The sequence below is a fragment of the Alligator sinensis genome, unplaced genomic scaffold, assembly GCF_000455745.1.
Source record: "Alligator sinensis unplaced genomic scaffold, ASM45574v1 scaffold1502_1, whole genome shotgun sequence".
In the NCBI taxonomy this organism is placed as follows: domain Eukaryota; kingdom Metazoa; phylum Chordata; order Crocodylia; family Alligatoridae; genus Alligator; species Alligator sinensis.
In genome coordinates, this window is record NW_005842892.1 from 559,116 (window position 1) to 584,565 (window position 25,450).

A 25,450-nucleotide genomic window follows, 5' to 3' on the forward strand; every position below is an offset into this window, starting at 1 on the left:
GAGCCCGCACCAGACTCCGGCTCCAGCCCCTGGCCCCAGCCTCCAGCTCCCAGGCCCTGGCCCCCAGCCCCCAGCTCCCAGGCCCTGGCCCCCAGCCCCAGCCTCCAGCCACTGACCCCTGGCTTCAGCCCCTGGCCCCTGGCTCCCAGCCCCTGACCCCAGCCTCCAGCCAGCAGCCCCTGGCTTGAGCCCCTGGCCCCCAGCTCCCAGCTCCAGATCCAGCCTCTGACCCCCAGCTCTAGCCTCCAGCCCCAGCTCCAGCCTCCGGTCCCTGGCCTCAGACCCCAGCCTCTGGCCCCCAGCCCTCAGCCCCCCTTTGGTAAGTGTCCCACGCCGGACCAAAGCGGTGTGCTCACGGACTGAGGCAGCACACTCACGGACTGCTGCTCCTTAGAGGGAACATTGCCATGCTGCAAATATGCAGTGCAGGGAACCTTTTTTTGTTCCCAGTGTGCTTCTTGCTGCGTTTCAAACTGCTTTGAGATGCAGCAAGAGGCATGTGCGGGCTCGTCTGGACGCGCCCTCATTTTCCATAATACAAAACCCTTGCTAGGCTGATGATGTGGTAAGAACTCTTCGGCATGTTAAGTAATATCTCATTGTCTCCTTGTACTCCTTTGTCTGTCTATATTCACTTGCTGTCTCTTGTCTTATTCTTTGATTGTAATCTCTTCGGGGTGGAGTGGTTTTTGTTCTAATGCAATGAGGTTCTGCTCCATGACTAGACTTCATAGTTCTGTTCCACTTACACCAATACTAATAATATTGCATTGCATGTATCTTCCCATATGGGTTTGAGAGAGATCAGTTTGTTTTTGGTTGTCCTTATTATCAATATTTTACTGCACCTGATATAAACTAGTTATTATTTCTATAGTTTCCTCAGTCTGGTGGCATCAAAGTAAATATCACTGGCTATACCATCAGAGAGAGGTTGTTAGACATGTCAGCTGGAGCACTGTTTCTGATTTCTTGTGACTCAAACTTTCTTACTGCAGTGGAAACAGGTTACAGACTCCTAATAAGGTGAATATGCTTATTTCTTAGCTGGGGGTGTACTAACTGCACTAACTACAGCGGATCCAGCACATTTGTCTTTTCTCCTGAAGGAAAAAAAATGGGGAATTTTAATACATGTCTGAAGAGAACCTAGGAAAGCAATGACCCCCAAAGGATGGCACAGTAGGGGTTAGAATGGAGATAAAGGGAGTGGGCCTTCTTATGGGAAATATGGCCCTGGGAATGTGACAAATGGAGGCAGTTGTGCTTGGGGAAAAGGCACCTGTTGGTGTGTGAGAGAAGCATTTGACAGTAACCAGGGTAAGAAGAGCAGTGAGAGATCGCCGGGATATTAAAGTTAAGGAGTCACTGTGTCTTACAGCACATACCTAGGGTTGATAAAATAAGAGAACTGACATTTCTGGGAAAAAGGAGTTTCAAATTAAGGAAAAAAATTGCAAATGAATTGCAGCAGAGATTTGTATAACTTGTTACTATTTTATTGAAGAACAGTTCCAGTAAGAGTTCTGCTAACTTCCCATTGAGGTGGAGTCATAGAGAAACTATCACAAGCCTATAAGGACTACTGCTTGGATGTGCCCCACTTTACACATTATTTTCACCTAGCTACTTAGCTTGGTTTAAATGGAGATATTTACTATAATGATTTGGAGGTTTGAGGGAGGTCTTCGGTGTGATCAGGAAAGAACTCTTATTGACCAGCAAATAGAAAAACACACCGTCCCAGAGCAAGAAGCGGACACAGCCAAACTCTGCTGTGGGTGACGTCAGTGGCAAAGTTCCCATTGACTTCAGTGGGACCAGGATTAGTCTGATACTGAATCAGAGGAACCTAAGAAAAAGGATAGAAACATTATTTTTAACACCCCCCACCCCCGCGCTGTAGAAGCTAAACTCGTAGCTAATAACAGGCTGGATGCATTCTGCAAATAATAACTCATGACACTTGGTGCGTACTTGTCAGCCAGTGTTCTCAACCATGGGCTCCTAGCTGGTAATTACCATGCTCCAGCAGAATCCAGCATTATGTGTATCAGTGTCTCTGTGCAGAAAAATGGTGGTGGGGGCACTTTAACTAAAGCTCATTTAACAAGCTTTAGTTAAAGTGTCCCTGCCACCATTTTTCAGCACAGGGACACTGAGATACATGATGCTCTAGGTGCTTAAATTAAAGCTTCCTTTCCCTTGACCCCTCCTGCTCCCCACACTTCTGGAGCACGTGTATACATGGCCTTTATCATTACTAGAAAATAGTTTTGGCTTGATTCAGCAGAGTATTCTGGTATATGTTTTTTGAACTGTGCTTTAAGGCCACCTCCACCAGGTAAAGTATTTAAGCATCTGCTTAAAATTAGCACTGCCTGAAGTCAATAGGGAAGTGTAGATGTTTTCCTGATCTAGCCCTATTAAATAATTGCAAAAATTAATTCCCAATCCCCAAAATGACTCCCCATCCCAAAGAGCTCCAAATCAATGACTATATAAAATAAATACCAAAAACTTCAAATTAAAATACTGTCTGTACCTTAAAATTACTTTCTATTTCCCCTTCCTGGAAGAGAGTGAAAGGGTCTATGGCCCATTTAAAGGGACAGCATAAGGTGAAATGTAGTTATAAATTTGCATATTATAATCATGTTTTGCTGCAGGACATATTAGTATTCTGGGGACACTGTCAGGATTGGCTTACTGTGATTTTTCTAGTAGGACAATAAAAAGTACTGCCAAGAACTTGGGACAGACATTTTGGGTATCTGCTTTGGCTTGTTTTTTAAAGAAATACACCTAACTAAATGCACTGCCCCTCAATTTCAGTCAAATTCCCAGTCATCCTATGCAGCTAAATTAAGATCTAAGAATAAATTAAAGAAAACTTCCTGGAGGGTAAAAGTTTATCCTCTTTAATACTCTATGTGGATTCAACGCATTGAGTCATCTTCATTATACTGCAACAAAACACAACTTCAGACCTAAAATAATCAGCAATATGAGTCATATCACCCATTGCTTAAGGTCTAAAGTCATGTTCTAGCATTGCCATGTAACACAAGCAGATTGAGCTGGCTAAAAAATAATTTTTTTTAGCATGGAAAAGGGAATAAATCTGATGAACTGTTAAAAGAAGTCTGAGAAGTTTGTATGACTTTCTACATCGCTACGTCATCTCACAATGGGGACACAGCTAAGTCCTGCTGGATATGTGAGGAATCATGTTTGCAGTCTACATGGCTGAAGTGTAAGTTATTCTTTGACCCAGTCCATGAGAGGGTTTCCATCCACTTTGGTGCAAAGTGGCTTGACCCCTTGGCAATGTGGGAAAAGAGAAGGGTTGTAACATAATGAATTGTCAGTGTGCAATTGGTGTAACGTATGTCTCAACAAGAAGTGCAGTGAACTTCCAAAGAAAAGGCCGGGTAACAAATCCTTACAGGTTCTAAGATGAGGTGAAAGCCTTTTTGTATGTTCAACAGGTGTCCAAGCCTTCTGAAAATCGGGCTTTGTTTAATGTTTAAAAGAATGCCAAGGAAGTTTCCAGAAGCTTTTAAAACATTCCAGAGACTTCGAATGTAAACGTCTTTTGTAACTTGAGGAAACAACATCACTTTAGATAGCTACAAGCTGCATTTAAAAAAAACCCAACTTGCTAATAATAATTGCATTGTTTTTAATCTACCTTTTAAAAAATTAAGCACTTAAACATACCAGGCATCTCTCAAGCATAAATGAGGACATAAAGTCTGCCCTCGGGGGCCTCTGGCATAAATTTGGTATAACAACAAGTGAAAGACAGGCAGGAAAGGGGACTGGGAAGAAGGGAATACCATGAAGGAGAGTACTAAGATTACTGAGTAACTCAGGAAAGGCATGTAGTATATCTTGATGGAAAAAAGGTACACCCATGTCAACGGAAGTCTTACCAGTAATTTTTGCATTCAAAGGTAGGTGCTTCTCTTTTTAGTGTGGACTACACAGTATTTTGAATTTTTCTGCCCCCCAACACACACACACACACACACACACACACACACACACACACACACACACTAGCCAGGTGGTTATTGTTCCCCAGTGGCTTACTATAGTGTTTTGTGGGGCTTTGCGGGGGTTTCTTATTAACTTGCTAAAATCCCTGCTGTACAACCAGCACAGCAACAGTGGGCGCTGCTGAATCCGTCCCCACAGCCCCACTCACCTGGCCAACAAACCAGTCAGAACATCTCTGCATCTTGACTCCAGTTATCTGATTTTAACTTTGATAAGCAGGCAGTTCTCCTCTCTGGCATCTTTCCACATTCCCATTAAGAAAGTGTTTAAAGTTGTTTCCACATGAGTACATCCCATTCCTTGCCTGCAGCACCCCCCCAAGCTGGGGTGTGTCTCCAGGTGAGGCTGAGTAGTGAAGCAGGAATTTTCCAGAGCCCCCAGGCAGCAGAGCTGTTGCAAGAGGAGCATGCTGCTTTAGCTGGGATCAGAGCACCACACTCTGGAGAAACACATGAAGGATTTTCTTACTTACTTGCAAGGTACTTCTCCTGGCCTGACTCTTTTGCAGCCTGCCTCACCCTCTAAACAATGGCTACAGAGATGCTTGGTCTCCAGCGCTGGCCACTTTTGTGACAAATTCTCTCTCTTTATTCTGCAATAACCTCAGATAGTCAGGGTTAGTAGTCTCAGTTCAGTTCTTTCCCTGAATATCCAGTGCTACTGATTTCCCCTCAACCGGGGAAGCCACAGGGAAGGACAGGCTGTTGTTCTTCATGCTAAAGAAACGCTCCCCCAGCTCAGTGCGAATCTCTGATGCCTACAAACAGACCAGTCTGCAACCACATTCTTGAATGCAGTAGTTTCTGGTCTTTGACAAGTGTATTTAGAGACAAGAATGCGGTGAGGAACAGAATGATTCATCAGGCTGTATTTCCAATGAGATTGTAGTACAGTTTGTCCCTGTCAGATTTAAATGACCGGCACGGTGAGGAAAAAAATAGACTGGACGACAAGAACAGAGGGGTAGAAAACAACACGTGAAAGGGATTCAGATTGTATTTCTTGTTAGGAAAGAATTGTTTACCATTGGGCAAAATACCTGTGAAGTCTGGGGTTTGCTGGGAGGTTTTGGGGGGGTGGGGATGGTTGGTTGTTTTCTGTTTTTTGTTTTACACAATAGAGTTGGCCAGAAAAAAATATTTTTCTTTTCAAAGAATATTTGACTGTTACAGCTCAGTAACACAGTAAAGAAAATATTTCTATTGTTCTTTCTACAATAAAGAAAATATTTCTATTCAGAAAATTCATTAGTTCATATTCTAGTCATTTCTATTCCGCTGCTTTGTGGGAATTGTAGTGGTTGCTATGTAAGACACTAACCAGACTCATTCTCTTCTTTGGGCAGATCTTCTAACCAGACTTCTAACCTTCCCTCTTACAAAGCCACTGTAATACACAATAGGACTTCCTGGTCAAACTGCAAGAGGTGCAGTCCAGTTGGGAGTTTGGAAATCATTTTTAAATACATATATGTGGGCAATTCCAGGGCTAGGAGACAGCCAGAAGAAAGGACAGAAGCAGGAGTGAGAAACAGAGCAGAATGAACCATGATTCATGTCAGGGATAGCAAGGAGTGGTCTGAGAGGAGGGAAGGGAAGAAGAAAAGACAAGAAATCAGTTCCCAAAGGGGAAAAAATTAGTGTAAATCTAATGTTAATAGAAGTATGACTGTTTTCACCAGCTGAAAGACCTTGTGTTGGGTTGAGTGAAGTAAAGCTATAGATACAAGGGCAAACAGCCTGAACTTGATCATAGCACAATAATGCAGATCCATCTATTGGTATCAGATGGCAGGTGCTATATGCAAATATCAGGTCAATGGTAATCTGGCAGAACCTTTTTGACAAACCAAAAGTGAGCAAAGAAATCAGCCATGTAATCTAATTCCAACATATTCTGGTACAGCAGAATATGACCATTTTTAACAGAGAAGCAGTTGTATTCCAAAATCAATAAAAGTTAACATCAAGGATGAATTTAACTCACAAGATAGTGCATTCTGTCTAAAACAGTAGACAAGGTTACTGAGAAAATGCCATTTTACTATCTTTTATGCTGACTGAGGGAAAAATGTCTTCTAACTAGGTAATGTCAACACAAATTTCAGTAGGACAACTAATTTATTCTAGCTGTTTGAGTCTGCCACCCCCAGAGTTTCTCCAGGACTCCCACAGCTGGGCTTAGCGCAATCACCTTAAACTTAGACTAGGTTAATGGATAGGCTTCTTTGACATCTGCAAGAAAGGGACCATAAATTGCTTAGTGCTAAACTATGAATGAATACAAAAGCAAACTACTGAGAGATGTTTTTATAGGTAACGAAACGCGCATCACGAGGACTATCAGGGCTACAGAGAGAGTTGCAGCCTCCCTTTGTGGGAGGCTTCTCTATAGATCAGTGGTCTCCAACCTCTTTAAGTAGGAGATCACTTTTGAAATTTAAAAGCAACCCAAGATCTACCATACACTGTGCCCCCCCACCCCCCAGCAGGTAAGTCTGTGGGGAGGGAAGGGGGGGCAGATTGAGGCAGAAGGAGGAAAAATTATGTGGCAGCATGCCCCCCAGCAGGTAAGTCTGTGAGGGAAGGGGCAGAGGGAGGGGAAAGGGACATGGGGGGCAGATCGAGGCCCCAGCGCTAGCCTTCACCACTGGGGCCTTGATCTCAGTGGCAGTAAGGGAGGGAGTGGGGCAGGGGCAGGGACAAAGCTGCGAGCAGCTCATTTGGAGGGTGTGGGGAGGTGGGGCATGCATCCTGGGAGAACACAGCGGGCACATGACCCCAGATCTACCAATGGGGTGGGGCAGGCTGCAGCTGTGGGCTGGGGATGGGCTGTTCCTAGTGGAGGCTGGGCCACACTGTGCTCGGGCCAGGCAGTGGCACTGGGAGTGGACTATGGGGGGATGCAGACACCCAAAAATTCACTGTAGCTCCCCCAACCTTCCTCCCAGTCCCACCACCAATTGCCCTGAGTGCAGCACGGCCCAGCCTCCACTGGTAACAGCCCAGCACTGCCTCCCAGCCCCCCCCCCCCCCCCCCCCCCGGGTGGCATGGGAGCCATGTGCTGGGGATCTGCACAGGGAAAGGCAGGCTGCTATTGCAGCCTGGAGCTAGGAGGCAGTTCCAGGCTGTTCCTGGTGGAGGCTGGCCCGTGCTACACTTGGGGCAGGTGACAGCAGCACTGGGAGAGGGGTTAGGGAGGCCTACAGCAAATTTTTTGGGTGGCTGCAGCCCTTCACAGCCCTGCTCCCAGTGCTGCCACCACCACCACCCAGCCCAAGCACAGCACGACCCAGCCTCCACTGGAACAGCCTGGTCCCAGCCCGCAAGTGCAGCCCACCCTGCCCCATGTTCAGAACCACAGGCACATGCCCCCCATGATCTCCTGAGGTGCATGCAGCTCAAAGCTCCGTCCCACCCTGCCCCTGCCCCACTCCTTGGAGTGGAGCCATTGGAACAAAACAAGAGGGAAAACAGTTTTTACAAGAAACATTAAAAGCAGTTTAGTTTTATCTAATCTTATGCTTTACTACAAGCTAAGGATATGGACATGCAAACCAATTACTGTGAGGTAAATGAGGATGTGAATTTCTCACTACAGTCACCACCTATCTACATGACCTTATACCAGAGTAAGTGCAAGTTAACTGGTTTGCTCCATTTTCTTTGAGGCAGTTGCATGGAACGGAATCATAGAAAATTAGCGTTGGAAGGGACCCACTCATGGGAGGTCATCTAGTCCAACCCCCTGCTCAAAGCAGGACCAGCTCCAACTAAATCTTAAAAACCTCCAAAAATGGAGATTCTACCACCTCTCTAGGCAACCCGTTTCAGGGCTTCACCACCCTTCTAATGAGAAAGTTTTTCCTAAGATCCAACTTAAACCTCCCTTGCTGCAACTTGAGACACTTGCTCCTTGCTGTGTCATCTACCACCACTGAGAACAGTCTAACTCCATCCTCTTTGGAACCCCCCTTCAGGTAGTTAAAAGCTGCTATCAAATCCACCCTCAGTCTTCTCTTCTGTGAACTAAATAAGCTCAGTTCCCACAGCTTCTTCTCATAAGTCATGTGCCCCAGCCCCCTAACCACTTTTGTTGTCCTCAGCTGGACTCTCTCCAACTCGTCCGCATCCTTTTTGTAGTGGGGAGCCCGAAACTGGACACAGTACTCCAGATGTGTTATCACCAGTGCTGAATAGAGGAGAATAATCATTTTCCTCAATCTGCTAGTAAGGCTCCTACTAATAACTGAAGTGTTGCAACTTTTTTGCATTTTCCTAGAAAACTGGGGACCTCTTTCATGTCAATCTATGGCTATATTTCTACTACAACCAAAGGTTTGACTGCATTGCATACAGGTGTATGCAAATTATTCTACCTTGCTCAATCACTTCATTGAAAATGCAGTAGCATAGCTTTCAGCATGGGCTAGTTGTGTAAGTACACAGCATCCCTGGTGGTCTTGCATGGCCTGTGCCCAAGTTGATGCTGCCTTATGTTCACCATTAAAGCTAGCTCAAGTAAGCCTTCACATGCTGCAATCATATCTTTTGACTGTAGAGCAAACACTGCAGTGCAGCATTAAGAAACTTCACATCTTCTCTATGGGTTTCTCAGCTTGCTTGCCTTATTGCTTAACTGAGTGAACCATGTTGCTTAATAGCTTTTTCCCCCTCTTCAAATCCCAGGAGTGAAGTCTCCTGGGGCCCAGAAACTGTTTCCCATACACTTTTTGGAACATCCAAAAAGGCCTATCCAGTATAATGTCCCCAACACGGTTGCTTCATAACTTGGGTAATTAGATCCACTACTCTCCTAGGCTGCATCCAGATGAGCGTGGCCATGCCATATGTGATGCCACAGATGTGCCTGCAGGGCCACAAATGACATGTTCAGTTGCTCTCCACACTGCAAGGAAGCAGCGCAGTGCAGGGGTGGGAGGGTTGATCCCTGGATATCCAGAGGCCCCCAGGACACCAGGTAGGGCTGCTGGGGCCAGCCCAGCCTCCCCTATCCTACCCGGGGTAACCTGCCACACGCCAAAGCACACATGGCACAGTGTTCCCTGGGGACAATTAGTAGCGGCACAAGGTGTGCCACTGCTAGTTGTCCCCAGGGAACCAAACGTTCATGCTCATCTGGTCACAGCCCTAGTGTGTAAGAGTGTTCCAAGTTTCTGATAATTTTTGTTAGTCTCACACACTAACTTAAAAGTCAAGCACATATCTGAGAAACAGGCTTAAATATGAAGTTCATCAAGTTATGTATCACAGGGTCCAATTCTATAATTCCATTGACTTCAACCAAAAGCTTCGTATGAGTAGGGATTATCAATACTTTTAATTGTTACAGTGGTATCTGTCATTCTCTTAACTTGTTAAAACACACAGCTGTTGCTATATACAGCATACGGGACTTCAAAGTGGACATCTATTTAAAATGTGAGATTGGTCAAATAAAATTAAAACAATTTCTTCAGTGTTCTGTCTTAGAAAATTGTTATATTATAGGCATGGCACAGTAGCTTTGAGCCAGATGAACTACTGCTTTTACTTCCTCTATAAATGCAATATCTTTTATCAGGCCAACAGCTAAGTATGATTAATTATTTATTTACTACCTAGAAACTGAGCCATATTCATAAGCAACAAGTTCATTAACTGCAATGGAGTTCTGTCTGCTCATGTTACCAATATATTTGGCCCACTGCGTCATGGCCTTTACAAAAGAGCTTTTGTATCTATTAAGTGTAATTACTAATATTGCCTACAAGATTCTATAAACTGCCAAGGTTAGAGAACTGAAGATAGATACTGAACTTTGGGTTCTTATGAGGTAACATATTTAATCTTTTCCTAGCTTCAAGGATAATTTTTTCATTTGAAAAAATTTGCAGATCTACCAACAGGCTAAATCTAAAAGGCAGTTGAGTGTCTCCTGAGCATTTGCAAAACTTTCTGCTGGCTGTGCCCTCTGAAAGCACAGCTGCTGAGTGGAGCAACACAGAACAGAACCTGTTTAGAGCTGCCAAAAGCTATATGGATGTGAATGTGCTCTGGGTGCTTCCCTGGGGTGGCTTCTGTCTGCTGGCAGAACTGCTGATGGCAAAAGATGCATGTTATAGACCCTTACTGGCTCTTTCAGAGATTGGATATCAAATAGGCTAATTTACTATGTGTGATTGTTGCCTGTGAAGAAATATCCACACTAGCTTTAGTCTAGCTAGCTAGGTACCTACAACCATGAATCATAGTAGTATGGGCTATAATGTGGGGTACTAAATGATGCACAGGATACTGCGTAGATCCTCTGTGGTCACAGCTTCACTGCTATCAGTACCTGGTACCTGTATGCTGCAGCTAGCTCAGGTACATGCATATATTTTGCAGTCACACCTCTGATTGCAGTGTAGACACATCTTTATTTATGGGATAGAGCTGGCCTTTAGGCCTGCAAAGTAATAGTATTCTACCTATGATTTGCAGGACTAGATATTGTAAAGAAAAATGTCTTTGTTGTTGGAGTTATTGTTGTTTTAATGTATGGAAGATTTGAAACTGCCCTTGTAAAGATAGCTTTGAAAGTGCAAACTGAGATTAAGAGATACAAAATGATTGCTGAATTTGAAGGCATCTTGATTTTTTCAAACAGCATGAATGATGTGTTCTATGCTTTGTCTTTGGGGTGGGTGGAAACCAGGACAATATATACTACAACTTGAGAAAAAACTGTTTCACACACATGCAGAAACCATAAGTTCTGATTAGATCCAGAGAAGCTCAACCACTATAAATCACCCTGCCTGGTCCAGTAAGAGAGTCCTGATTCAGTGAAAATGTTTTTTGTAAGTAACCAAAGCTCTTAAAGCAGTCATGCGGCTCTATCATGTTGCCAATCTGGATTCCTTTTGTAGGTAGGGGGAGCCTTTACAGCTTCTTTAGGAACATTTGATTGTCTGCAGTCTTTGATCAGGATTCCAAGCACTAAAAAGAAGCCTCAAAACCTGGCAGAGGTCCTCCCCCTGTGCACAAAAGAAACCCAGTGTGAAATCGAAACCATAAGGATAGGAAGTGCATTCTGAAGTCTTACGTGACATCCATGAAAAGATTCCTGGTCCCATAAGAAATAGCAACCTATGGCCGAGTCATCCAGGGAGATACTGATGTGCTTTCTGTAGAATAGTGTTTCCCAAACTTTTGATATCTAGGAAACACTTTTTTCTGGACTAAAATTGGTGGCACACTTCTCACACCTCAGGCTGGATCTGGTCCCCAGGCCTGATTCTGTGCATGGTGCTGGCCTATCCAGAGCCCAGTACCTCTGTGTAGGGCTGGCAAAGCAGGAATCTGTCCCAGTCACATGGGGCCAACCCAGCTGGGGCACAATTCCTCTGTACAGGACCAGTACAAATACAACCTATCCAAACAAACAGGATCAGGCCAGCTACAGAGCAATCCAGCCATGCAGAGGCCTTTCAGAGCCCTGTAGGAGATCTCTTTCCTCGGAAAGAGCCATGACCAACACTCTCACCTGTTGAGCAGCCAGTGGGCAAAAGCATAGGACCATGAGTGACTGGTGCCTCCTGAATCTGGAAAGACACCCGCAGAAGCTGCCAATAGCAGCTGCCTTGTCGGGGGGCCACCTGCCCTACTGACAGCATCAGTGTCAGCCGTTGGGGGGGCACCAGTCCCATCAGGGGGGCATGTGAACCCCCGTGCACCCCCTACCAGTCGCCTATGCCTGGGACCGTGCAGGCAGACATCCCTTATGAGAGAGTCCTGCCAGGGCCTCAGCTCAACTCCCTGCAGAAGGGAAGGAGGGCTGCTCTAGCATCCCCCAACTTCTAGCTGAGAAGTCCAGAGAGGATATCTGTTCAGTTCCAAACCAGTTCAGCCTACAAAGACTAACCTACAAAGATTAAATCAATTCAGGCTCAGGCTTTTTGAATGTCTGTCGCTAGCCCAGCAGCAGTGGAGCAGTCTAGCTGAGCATGGCTTTCACTTTAAGCTAAGCTCTGCTAACATGGCCCCCCACTGGAATACATCCCTGACTCCAGCTGGGCTGAGCTTCACAGCAGTGTCAGCAAGTGAGCTGAGAAAAATGAAGGCAGGAGAAAAGGAAAGAAAAGCTGTTAGAGCTGCAAAGGTTAGGTCAGAGGACTCAAAATGGGACATGCCCAACATAACAGAAACATCTGTCCTGTAAGTGAACATGTTAAAAAAGTTAAGAATGCTTTTCAGCTACGTCATTTTTTCAGAGTCTAAATAAGTCCCTAATTGGCAGCAAGTTGAGATCCTTATGAGTCATCATCAATTAGGAGGAACAGAGGAGAAGTTTTGACTTTCCTTTGGAGACAAACTTCATAGGGAAGATAGTCATTTTGTTGAGATTCCTTTCCCTGCCTGTCAACATCAATGTTCTCTCTCTGACTGATGCACAGTTGGTACTAAGTATCACTGGCATCGTGCACTGTCTTTAGAGCACAAGGAGCATGAGGAGGGGTATGATTCCATGGTCTGTGCTGGCAGGAAGGAGCATTTCCATAGTCCTAATTCCTAGCTCTTCATGCACTGTGGAAAATGTGTTGGATCTTGAATCAGGGTTTGTTATCCCAGCAGCTATACACAGGAGTACTCTACATGGGCCCCACAGACTAAAACAAAAGAAAATGAAAGCTTCACATTTGGTTTGATTATGTATTACATACTAGTGCTCAAGATCCGGATATGTACAGAACTTGCTTTTTTTCCACCATTTAAAGCGCTTTATGGCCTTGACTTAACAGAAGTACATAGCTTTACAACACTTTAAAATGGTACAGTGCTTTAAATTAACCTTGTTAAATGAGGCATTAAATTTGAAGTGCTGTGTTTTACAGCACTTTAGCAACCTACAGTGCTTTAAGCAATTTCTGTATACTGGTCAAATTTCTGACCAGTGGAGAAGCCCCAGGAGGCTGCAGAGCACACTCTGCCTCCTATCCTGAAAAGTGCAGGGAGGCTCAGAGGTTGCCCCAACCAAACACTATACTTCTGTCAAGTTTAAGAGTGCTGTAAGTTTATAGTGCTATAAAAAGTGCTCTAAATTATAGTGCTGTAAAACATGTACAGAGCACTTCTGTACAGGTAGCCTATACAGAAGGCACAGAAGACCTTGAATGGGGCTCTGCACTTCAACGGTGCCAATTCTGACTGTATCAGATTTTTGTCTCAAAGTCACTGCTCCCAGAGTCATGGAATTGTGAAACTCTCAGTATTTGCTTTAAATGAATCTGGTTTCTCACCCTCATGACCAGAAGGCACACTACAGGCTCAAAAAACCTAGAATTGTTTTTTAAGTCATGTGATTTTTAAGGCCTGTGAGAGGCCTGACTCAAGATTTTGAACACTTGAGGCACATCCAGACAACCGTACATGTGGTGCCATAGACCTGTCTGCAGCACTGCACATACCACACCTGCAGACATTCCCCAGGCTGCTAATTTGCAGGTGGGCAAGGGGAGGATTTGACACTGGGGGAATCCCAGTGTCAAAAAAACCTGAGCTGGTAGGGCCAACCAGGTGCTGGCCCCAGACTCTCCTACCCCACCCAGGGCAACTTGCTGCATGCCAGAGCATGGATGCGTGGGCATTCCCCAGGGTACAAGCAGCAGTGGCACAATTATGTGTCACTGATATTTGTCCCTGGGGAAATGAACAAGTGCTCTTGTCTAGATGTGCCCTTGGAACTGGAAGTACAGAGAAAGGGATGAATTTCCTCCTAACTAGAATATTTAGGCACAAATCATTCATTATCCTTGAGATATGGAGCAAAAATTACAGAAATATTTTGAGTAAACAGATATAGGATACTCCAAAGCCTAAAAGGAAGCATGTGTCTTAAACAATACTTGATTGTATGAGATTTACTGTCCTCCTATGTTAGCCTATTCTGTAGCCTTGCAAAATCTATAAACAGCAGTCCTTTTCAATATGACTTGTTAAAAGCAGTCAGAAATAAATATACAAACAATTTGGACCTACACAATGGAAACACTTAATTTTTATTTATGCATAAAAGCTCCACATCTGTTTGAAAGCTGTCCTGCTCCTCTGATTTCTTGGAAAACATTTATGTTAGATGGAAGAAGTGAGCTTCTTTCAGACTGTTGCCTAAAGAGGAAGAGTTTTCTAGCGCATTTCAACCCAGATGTTTCTCCTAACTTTCCCCTGCAGTTTTTCACAACCATGGATCACAAGTTTCCCAAAAACTTTTTAGGAGTCAGTGTGTGCATAGATATAAAGCAATAGAGGCTCTCATATTAGAAAAGGGGTAGATATAACAGCAAAAATGTTGTTTGTGGTTATTAAGATTAACTAGAAATAATAAGGCACCAAATAGCTCCCCAGACTTGTACTTGGCTGGTTTGCTTACTTCTATTAATTGCTGTGAATGAATGTTGCTCCACAAGCAATATGGGGGGTAAGCAACAGTGGTGGGAGAGGGTGATGGAAACAGTCAAGGCAGTATTCACTTTGCTCTGTTTGGAATGGCAACACATTATTTTCCTACTTATAGAGCACAAATAAGAACAGGGAAAGTGATGGTTCCTGTTTTACTGGCATCAAATCATATAAGCTTTCACCTGGAGTTCCCCCTGCTCTGGGGAATTCTTTTGAAAGGGATGGTGTCAGCCCAGGTGGCTATCCCAGCACAATTCTAAGAATGCACAGTGCTACACTCTTAGGCTAGGGATAGAAGTTACACATAAACCGGTTTAACTGATCAGAAACTGGTTTAAACCTGTAACAAAACATAAGTTCAGTGCACATAAACCAGTTTCAAAATGGCTGAAACTGCAGCCCTGGGCTAGCTGTGCTGTTCTCTAGAGAGCATCCCCCGCCCCACCCCTTCCTTGCTGCTCAAGTAGGGATTCACCCTTCTCCCACAGCATGGACCCCCAGCCCCATGTGGTATGCTGAAAGGTGTGTGTGTGTGTGTGTGTGTGTGTGTGTGTGTGTCCAATTTCACGGGGACAGGCAGACAGAACAGCATCCGCTTAGGCTTTTTAGAGCTCATCAACAGGTCAGCTGGTAATTCCTCAGAAAAAAAACTGTTTAAGAAGAGCTTGAACTAATGTGAGAAGCTTTTGTTTTGTTGATAGGTTGATAAGTGCTGTGTAATCATCCCCCTTCTGGCTCCCTCCCCTGTCAGGTTTGCATACAGTATGAAGAAGCAGGGAGAGGGTGATTGAAAAGCTTAGTATCATCAACAGATGCATGCACTGCACACCCCCGTTTTGCCTCAGAGTGCTAGCCAGGGTCTGAGGTCTGGCAACACTCTTGCCCCTACAGCAGCGAGCAGGGAAAAGCCTAGGATGGTGCAGGCAGGGTGGGGGTTTACACCCCTCCCTAATCAGAGCATCCTGCTGGGGCCATGCCCCCCATCAGGTCAGCACCCTGGAAGAGAAGGGAGAGCTGCTCTAATGCCCCCCAGCTTCTAGTCTGAGCCACTGCAGGCATATGCCTACATTTCCTCAATCCAGAGGGAATGACTATGCAGTTGCAAACCAGTTCAACCTAGGCAGGTTAGACTAACCTGCAAAGATTGAATCAATTCAGGCTTAGGCTTTCTGAATGTCTGTCTCTAGCCTGAAGGAGTTGGGGCAGAGATGGACTGTGTTATTCATATGGATGCTGTCACAGTCCACTAGGCTGGCCAGCCTAGGGGATAGAGCCAGGAGTGGACCAGGAATTGCAGGGGTAGGATCAAAAGCCATGAGTCAGGAGTCAAATACCAAGCCAAGGTTAAGATCCATGAATCAGGAGCTCAGTTACCAAATCCAAGGTACAATGCACAGAGTGAGGTCCAAGAACACAGCCAAACCAGGGTCAAGAACCTGGAAGCAGATCCACTGAGAAATCCAAAGCCGATGTCCAGGAACAAACCAAAAGCAGAGTCAGAAAGCAGGAAAGCCAGAGACATTGCTAGGAAAGGAGCAGCTCAGAGACCATAGACCAGTAGGTTGTGCAACAAGGCTTAGATGTTGGAGCAGTTCCTTAAAAGCAGCCTCAGAAGGAAGGAGCTGGGAACTGGCTGACCTTGATTACTTGTAACTGGATCATCCACATTTAATAAAGGCCACAGGGCAGGAGTCTGACTGAGCCTTACCAAGTTCACATAGGCTAGCCTTACAGATGCCTTTGTTTTATCGCCTGTGGAGGACCACACAGATATGAGGACACCTAAGGATTAAAAGGCCTGACCTCATTTCCTGAATTAAGAATAAACTGTAAGGAGAATCTTGGTGAAAGAATTTCATATATGGGGGCTCAAATGGAGCCTGATAGATGCATAGGGTGCATTTCAACCTACTGGCAGGCAAGGTACTTTGAGTAGATGTGGTATCTTTCATTAGACCAACTGAGTAGCTGTAAAAAAGTTCTTAGCAATTTTTGGGGCACAATTACCCTTCTTCAGGCATAAGAAGTGTCTGCTTTTCTGAGACTCCAAGGAATGGGCAAAGCCAAAAGTGTGACAGGATGTCAGTGAGAAAGCAAATAGGTAGATATTAGGAAAACAAAAAGGTAAAGCAAGGAAGGGAGGGGTGAAAAAAGAAGAGGGGGAAAAAGCCAAATGTGAGTAAGGGAGACTCTATAGTGGTAGTAATTCACGGTGGAAAAGAGGCTGTCTGTAAAAAAAAAAGGAAATAGCTGGAAATTAGAAAGACAAAGTCTACATTGAGTCCATGATTTTTTGTATCCGGTGGATTTATGAAGTGAAGCTCATAGGCTCATCTACGAAAGGTGTTTTGTAAGTTCCCTTTGAGGATTAGAACCCCTTTCAACCTACTGGCTTTTATAAAGCCAGTAAGTACCAGACAATTCCAACAAGTACTAGAGAAAATGCACAACTCATGATTACTTCAAAGCTATAGCCCAGATGGCATGTGAGCCTTGACTGTAGCTTTGGTTCTTGTAACATCTATCAATGCCAAAATGGGGAAAATTCATAGTGGATGACAGCACTGGAAGTCAAAGAAAAATGTTCTATTTCTTCAAATAAATATGTTGCTAGGGACATCTCAAATAAAATGTGCTTGAGAATTAATACATCAGAGGGAAGCCATGTTTGTAAAATACTACTCCACCTCCCCTCCCTTGATCTGGATGGGATAGTTCTATGTATGAGTCAGCTCTTATGACAGACCTTTCTGAAACCAATTAGATGAATCCAGCATCTTCCACCAAAACAAATCTTGTGAACGGGCAGAATTCCCACCATGTTCCACACTGAGCCAGTCCAGGTGGGCGCACACATACTTACCCACTTCCTTGGCATTAACTTTACTGTAGCTTAAATAGCAACGGAACATAAAACCACAACTTGAGCTGCCTCTCCAGATGAAGCAGTTATGAAGGGTTTGCTTTCTCTTTACCCACTGTTTCTGCTGATATCCTGACAGAGTTAAATAGCAATTGTTATCATAAGCTAGCCAAACTTCCTCAGCAACTTCATTAATTTCTAATGCCACTAGCAAGTTCCATTACACCTGCCACTCAGGTAATAGTCTATTAGAATTAGGCAGCATGTATGGAAATAAAGTCAAGCCATTTCAGTATATCATGTGTGTGTCTGATTTACATTTTTGAAGGCATTCATCATTAAAGTTTTTTATTAAAGCATGATTAAACTGTGTAGATGTTACTGAATCTATGGGAATTGTATATGTGAGACTTATTCACAAAGGGAGGGAGTTTGTCTTTGGAAAAAGTAAAAATGTGTGAAGGTTAATGTGTTACAGTAGGATACCTTGACATTAGGAGTCTGTAGAGTAAGACAGAGCCGTAAGACACCCTAAACTACGATTGTCATGACCTTTCCTAAAAACCTAAATTACACTGATGCCAGGGGAAAGACTCTTATTGGACTTCAGCTGGCATTAGATTGGGCTGGTAAAGGCACAACAAAAAAATAGAAGCCCTAACTTTGTGTCATTTATATCATGTCAAAAGTATTTGAGATTAGCATTGTAACAAATCCGCCCTACTTTATGGTTAGAACCATGATTCACAAAGCTAACTTCCTGCAGCTAGGAGGACACTGGAGCCATATAGATTGTAATGGTTACATATTAAATCCCTATTTAATTTATTTAGCCAGTCAAATATGTAGGGTGAGTTGGCCAATCACATCTTAACCATACAGAAATTGTACTGCTCACACCAGATTAATGCTATTAAGAAAGCCTAAGGGCATGCTAAATGCAGAGTTGGAAATAGAAACCTACCCCATATCAACAAGTAAACCTGGAGAAAGACATGTCACAAGCTATTTCAATTGTGGATAGAAGGAAGAGAAACAAACACTTCAATCAGGAGTAGCTTAATAGGTCAATTATGTCCTGCATTTGCCTGATAGAATCAAAGTGCAGGAGACTAAAATGGGAATTTGGGTGACTAAATACTCCTCTGAGTCTCTCAGTAACTTGTTTGGATGTCCTGCTGAGGTGCCGGGACATATTTTGAAAACTTCCTTCCTTCCCCTGGTAATGATTAGGGTGTAAGTAAGCCCAAATCACGCAACCAGTGCCAGAATACACAGCTGACAGAACCTTTATTATAAATTATATTGCAAACTGACACACAACTCTTATAGGTTTAGTGTTATTGACGTTGCTAATATGTACTGCCAAATTCTGCTTCCATTACACCATAAAGTCCCATTGGGTATAACAGCGGAGAGTAGAATTTGACTAATTACACGGGGAAGTTAGGAATGTCTGAGAAGAGACTTGTTCAGTGCTTTCCAGTCAATAGCTAGAAAATCCCGTAAGTGCTCTTATGACACAGACTGGTATTTGGCATGTTGATTTTTGTTTGGTTTTGTATCGTTTCATAGATTTCATAGACATCAGGGCTGGAAGGGACCTCGGAAGATCATCGAGTCCAGCCCCCCGCCCAAAGGGCAGGAAGTCAGCTGGGGTCATAGGATCCCAGCAAGATAAGCATCCAGTTTCATCTTGAAGGTGTTCAATGAAGGCGCTTGAACCACCTCCGGTGGCAGGCTGTTCCAGACCTTGGGGGCTCAGACAGTAAAGAAGTTCTTCCTTATGTCCAGCCTGAAACGATCTTGAAGTAGTTTGTGACCATTCGACCTCATCATCCCTTGGGGCGCTCTGGTGAACAAACGTTCCCCCAGATACTGGTGGTCATCCCAATAAACTTGTAGGTGGCCATCAGATCACCCCTGAGCCTGCGCTTTTTCAGGCTAAAGAGCCCCAGGGCTCTCAGCCTGTCATCATAGGGTCTGCTTCCCTGACCTCTGATCATGCGCGTGGCTCTTCTCTGGACTCTCTCAAGCTTCTCCACATCCTTTTTGAATTGTGGAGCCCAAAACTGGACACAGTACTCCAGCTGCGGCCTCACTAAGGCCGAGTACAGGGGGAGAATGACGTCCCGGGATTTGCTTGAGAAGCATCTATGGATGCAAGCCAGCGTTTTGGTCGCTTTACTAGCCGCCGCATCGCATTGCAGGCTCATGTTCATCTTGTGGTCAATGATGACCCCCAACATGATGGGGGTCATCATTTCGAACATGATGGCTTTCTATTACCTATTGATGACCTTATTTTGTTTATAATTTAACTTTTTTCAAAACACTTCACACACACATTTATTGAGGTCTTCAACTGCATTTGACACATAATATATATTTTCACTTTGATATTTACTCCAAGATAAATTGAGCCTACAAATACATTTCTGTTTAATGTTTTTGTTTCCTTCACCTTGAAATTGTCCATGAGAATGATACATTTGTATTGTGATGTCACAATTGCTTGTGAACACCCTGAAAAACAACATTAATTTATTATATGACTTAGCTAATTTTCTGTAGGTTCACCTCCTAGCTCAGATTGTCATGACCTTTCCTAAAAACCTATTCACATTAAGTATAAAACATTAACCTTAAACATTGTCCTTGTCCATTAGCCATTTATAATCATATACAGAATAAAGGAATGTGCTCCCAGGAAGGAAGGAAGATGGCTTTTTTGCTCTTTTTTTTCCAAGAAACCCCATGGATAAACCAATGTAATTATATGTTTAAATTAAAATTATTATTCAGACATATCTCTACATGGTATAGGGATCCAGTCAGGATATGATCCATGGTAAACAAGGCAGACAAAGTTAGAAGTGAGGCTATGTAAAGCTATGTGAATAACTGATTTTTCTCTGTTTTCAGAGATGGAAGGAAAAGAAATTTTGCAACTGTAAGTCACAGCCCATGACTTCACTGGAAGCATTAAATATTTTCCAGTACTGGGAGATTCAGGTTTTCTAGTACAGAAGCTAGAATGACCCGTCTCAGGTTGATGGAAGGAAGGCATTAGGACCCATGTGCCACCACCCCTTCTCCCCATTTCTCAGTTGCAGCAGGGCATGCCTATTACCTAACTGTGTCAAGACACAGGCAAAGCTCCCCATTCACCAAAGCCCCCGGCAGCTGACTGTGACATGGAGCAGAGACAGCTCGCCACTGCCAAAGTCACAACTCTGAACTGGGTCCACAGGCTCTGTAGGCCAGATCTAGCCCATGGGCCATAGATTGCCAACCCCTGATGTAGACAGGTTAGTGTACACTAGAGAAATGGAATGCAGGACACACCAGGCTGGTGGTGGTGGTGCAATGTTTCAAATAAGATGAGAAGCCATATTCCTCCCTATTCAAGTCCCATAGAAATTTTCACAAAGGCTGAGTTGTTAGCTCTAGTAACCTTGCTAACTCTGATAAATTAATAACATTCCACTTACTAAACTTCATTTTTTCTTTGAATAGGCTTTTCTTCACTTTGTATCCTGACCTACAGCAAGTGGTTTGTAGAATGAGGATGACACCTTCCAACCCAGAAGTGAGAAGTGATCTTTGCAATCAAGAACCTAGTAGATAAGAAAACAAGCATTAAAATTGCTTTTACAACTTCAGTGGAGTCAAAATTACACCCAGGCTTTTTTCTTTCCACAGGACTTGTATTCATTCTAAAGTATGAATGGTACTCTATGACTAAAACATGTCAAATATTTATTTGCCCATTAATGTATGACTCTAGACCTTATTTATTGCTGTTTCCAAACCCTGCACTGAATAATAAATGATTCATTTCCACATGCACTTTCCTCCGATTGAAACACTGATAGTGCCACAAGCATGCATAAATTTATGTTTATAACTTACCTGGCCAGTACCATGCAGGACCTGTGCCAAATACTCTCTTATATGGGTCAAGTTGTTCTGTGTGGGAGTGAGAGCTATTTTATGGCTAGTCCAAATATGTGGCACTCCCATAACTAGCAGAATCCCCAAAGCTCACCAATTTCTGCTCCAAATGCAAAAGGCACTCTTTGACCTGCCCTCTCAGATATACTTATTGATCAACATACATACACATACATAACCAGAACCCAGAAGCAAAACCCTACCAAAACTCAGTCTACCTTATCCGACTCATAATTCTCCCTCTGAAGAGGACAAGAGAAAGAACAAGATGCTCATCACATCAATTAAGGCATACTTGGTAGAAGCTCAGGTATAAAAGTGAAGATGGTATAAAAAAGCCCATAAGTAGAACTCAGGTTTTGAAGGTCAAGGCCCACTATTTTAAAGTAGAAGACAATCCTTTCTCTGCCTTCACTCACCTGTTTCATTCACCACTCACCTTCCAATTCCTTCAGTAATGAGGAAGAAGTCTAGAAATGATGGTATCTTTCCTGACGCACCTTTGATTTTTTTCCATAAGCACCACCCATCTGATGCACTGAATCAAATCAGGGCCCTGTGGAGAAAGTAGTTTGCAATTATGTAATAAAAATTAACTTTCTGCATGTAAGAGGACACAATTCAGGTTGCCTATCCTAATAGTCAAGTACCGTATTTATTCAATTCCAGGACAAGCTCCCTCTCTCCTCCTCCCCCTCCCCCTCCCATTCATCATGGAAAAAACAAAGTGCTGTCTTAGAATCAAGTATCAGACCACCCAAGCTGGGAGCTGTGGGGAGAGGCAGTTTTGATAGCCCAGGTTGGTCAGGGACAGCTTCCGGTATCTGGTCCCTGCCCAGATCCTCTCCCCCATTTCCCTGGCTGGCAGGGAACAGATGCTAGAAGGATGAATCTGCATGCCGTTGCTGTTGTTCCCAAGAAGAGCTGAACTCCCTGCACAGCCACTCCCCATAGCTCCCAGTTGGAGCAGTGTGACTCCCAGCTGATATAGGCATGGGAGGATCCCCAGAGCTGCTCCTCACCTGCTCCTACACCACATTGGACAAAGCAGCTGAGGTAGATGCGCAGACTCCTCCTTCCAGCTTACTCCTGGTCGGAAGAGGGGTGGAGGGAAAGGACAGCCAGACAGGGAAGGAGGAACCTGCACACCACTCACATTACTCCCAGCTGATCCAGATGCCCTACACAGCTGCTCCATGCAGCAAGAGCAAGTGCAGGTCAGGAGCAGCTGTGGGGCAGATCAGGTGGAAACAGCAGCAGAAGGCTGGAGCAGGAAGCAGAAGGTGGGGCATGCACAGAAACAAATGAGGGGGCAGGCAGGGGGGAATAAGTAGGAGAGGGAAAGCAGCGGGGGTCAAGCCACACCACTTGCCTCCCCACCACCTGCTCCCTCATTGCTTGCTCCCCTGCTGCTGCTTTCCCACCACATCAGTGGGGAGGATGAATTTAAGACAACCATGCCACCCAATATTAGATTCTAGATGTGGAAAATTATGACAGATTTATAATTGTCCATGTCTGGAATCCAGTTATTGGGGGAAGTCATCTTAGATTTGATATTGTCTTGGATTTGGGTAAATGCAGAACAGTGGGCCTCCAGGGTTGGCCATCTGCATTCTTTGAACCCAAGATATTCAGCAGTTCAGCATATACCCTCACCACTTGAGATCAATAGTAACTACACTGGTTGCTCTCTCAAATAGATTGTTGACCTCTGCAGACCAAGCACTGGGAGTGCGGGGAGGGGCGTGTTACATGCTGAAACAGTGAAAATGAGACACTCGGTCTTCTGTTAGTTGACCAAATATGCATTCCTCCCTTAAACTAAACATAATCAGAGTAAGATCTATTCTTATCTGGTTCTATAAAGTGCTACAGTTCTTCTGATCAAAATCATTACCATTGGGAAAACTACCTATTTCTCTCTTAAAAAAAGAACAAACAACAACCATCACCAACTAGGCTAAGTACAGACATTCAAAAAGCCCAAGTCTAAATTGATTCAATCTTTGCAGGTTAGTCTAACCTGCGTAGATTGAACCGAGAAGCAAGTGAATAGACATTCACTTTTGATTCTGGAAATGCAGTCACATGCCTGCAGTGGCCTAAGCCAGAAGCTGAGGGGTGCTAGAGTGAGCCCTCCCTTCCCTTCCTCCATAGCTGGGCCGGGGGAAGCTGAGCTGAGGGAAGGGGGGCAGCCAGCCCCCTGTAGGCCTGAGTATGATTGGGAAGGGGTTTAAACCCCAACCCCGGCCTGCAGAGACCCCAGCTGGGGTGTGCCTGGAGGGGAAGGGGGGAAGCAGCCCTTGCCAGGATTTGGGGGAGGAAGGTGAAAGAGTGGGACCAGATCCTGGCCTCTAACCTGATGCCAGTCTGGCATGCCCCTCTAAGGCAAAGGGGGTAGGGAGAGGAAGTGCTTTATTCCCATCTCCCTCCCCTCTCCCCACCAAGACCCCAGTCGGGGTCTGCCTGGCCAGGGCACAGCAGCCCCTGTCAGGATCCCTCCCTGCTCTGGGGCGGGGGCATGGCCAGATACCAGCTGGCATGGTGCCCTAAGGTGAAAGGGGCAGGGAGGGATTTATTTCCCTCTCTGTCCCCTCTCCCACTGGGGGACCACAGCTGGGGTCTTCCAACCCCAGCCACTGCCTCTGCTGCTCACCCCTGGCCAGGCAGACCCTGGCTGGGATCCCCTGATGGATAAACCCTGCCCACTTTGCCTCAGGGAGCCATGATGGCCAGCGTCTGGCCACACCACCACCCCATCTCTTGCTAAAATGCAGAGGGGCAGGGACAGCCTTGCTCTCTGGAGCAGACAGCACAGCCCAACCCAGGGATGAAAAGCATTCTGGGATGCTGAGAGACTTCGATTTAACTTAAACTAGGAAGGGATCTGGATCAGAAGTTCCATAAACCAATTTAACCTCAATCAGTTAAGTCTGATACTACACTAAAACAAATTTTTCTTAAACCAGTTGTGGCCATTTTGAAACTAGTTTATGTGCACTGAATATCTGTTCTGTTACAGGTTTAAACCAGTTTCTTATCACTTAAACTGGTTTATGTGCAACTTCTGTCCTTAGCCCTAGAGGTCTTTTCATTAGAACTTTCAAAATTATTCAACTTGAGGCAGAGACCAGATTTCCCTCTGAATAGTTAAAAGCCTAACAAACTTATAAGCAATTGAAACCAGTGGATGAAGCAGACTTAAAACAGCAGTTGCTATGAGGACTTGTGGTTACTCATATCAGTACCCTCTGTAAATGTATTGACAATAAATGTTTGCATTATAATAGAGAGATATACTATATTCAAACTGTCCATTGTATCTAGTATTGTAGTAACTAGTATAAATATCTAGTATTTATACTAAACTAGTTTCACTTTTTCCACCTTTCGTGGTCATGAAATAAAGTCAATTCTGGATGGGAAAGGAGGTGAGAGATACTTGACACTAAAGAGGATAATTAACTAACATATTAATTTTTTTTCTACATTATTCACAATGGGAAAACATGACCATCAAGGTAAGCATTTCATTTTCACGGCTCATTTGAAGGTCAAGACAGCAGAAGTTCTAACTAAACAAAAATAAATCTTTAGAACTGTCGGGACCGAGGGTCGGTCTGAGGCCCGTAGCCCGGACCGTCAGGTGGGGTTTTTCCACGACGGAGTAGAGTTAGGCACGGAAGCGTATTGGTTTTATAAAGAAAGCTTTACTTACACTGCCAATGGTCACAGTGCAGGAAGGAAACTTGCTTGAGTTGCAGTTGAGTTGAGTTGCAGTTGCACACATACAAACACAAATGAGATCTCTTCCGAACCGCGCCGAACCGAGATGAGTCGTCGATATACGACTCCACGAGTGCTTCACACGGGGGATATGTCAAATTTACACTATGACGGGGAGTGGCTAAGAGCTGATCAGGCCTCTCTGTCCTCCTCCCAGACACACGCGGAGTTTGTTAGGCTCCACAGCGCGCTCAGAGTTCCCCACAAGATGGTTGTGGAGTCCTCCAACTTGGGCGGAAACTGCTCTGACCTTTTATACGACTAGCGAGCCAATTGCTAGCTGCCACATAGGAATAATTTAGAATCAGCCAATAATGGGGTACGAATTTGCAT

General features: G+C 44.4%; 1 long non-coding RNA gene across 2 annotated transcripts in view; it reads right to left on the bottom strand.

Moving 5' to 3' along the window:
* The window catches only part of LOC112548044, a 112,368-nt gene extending 90,095 nt beyond the window's left edge, over positions 1-22,273 (bottom strand). The window contains exons 1-2 of one of the 2 annotated variants that reach the window (XR_003091854.1): positions 21,768-22,273; positions 20,866-20,991 (exon numbers count right to left, since the gene is read on the bottom strand). This is a non-coding gene — a long non-coding RNA (uncharacterized LOC112548044). Of the gene's footprint in view, positions 1-20,865; positions 20,992-21,747 lie in introns of both variants that reach the window. The other variant, XR_003091855.1, reaches the window with a different exon arrangement.
* Between the last annotated feature and the right edge of the window lie 3,177 nt (positions 22,274-25,450).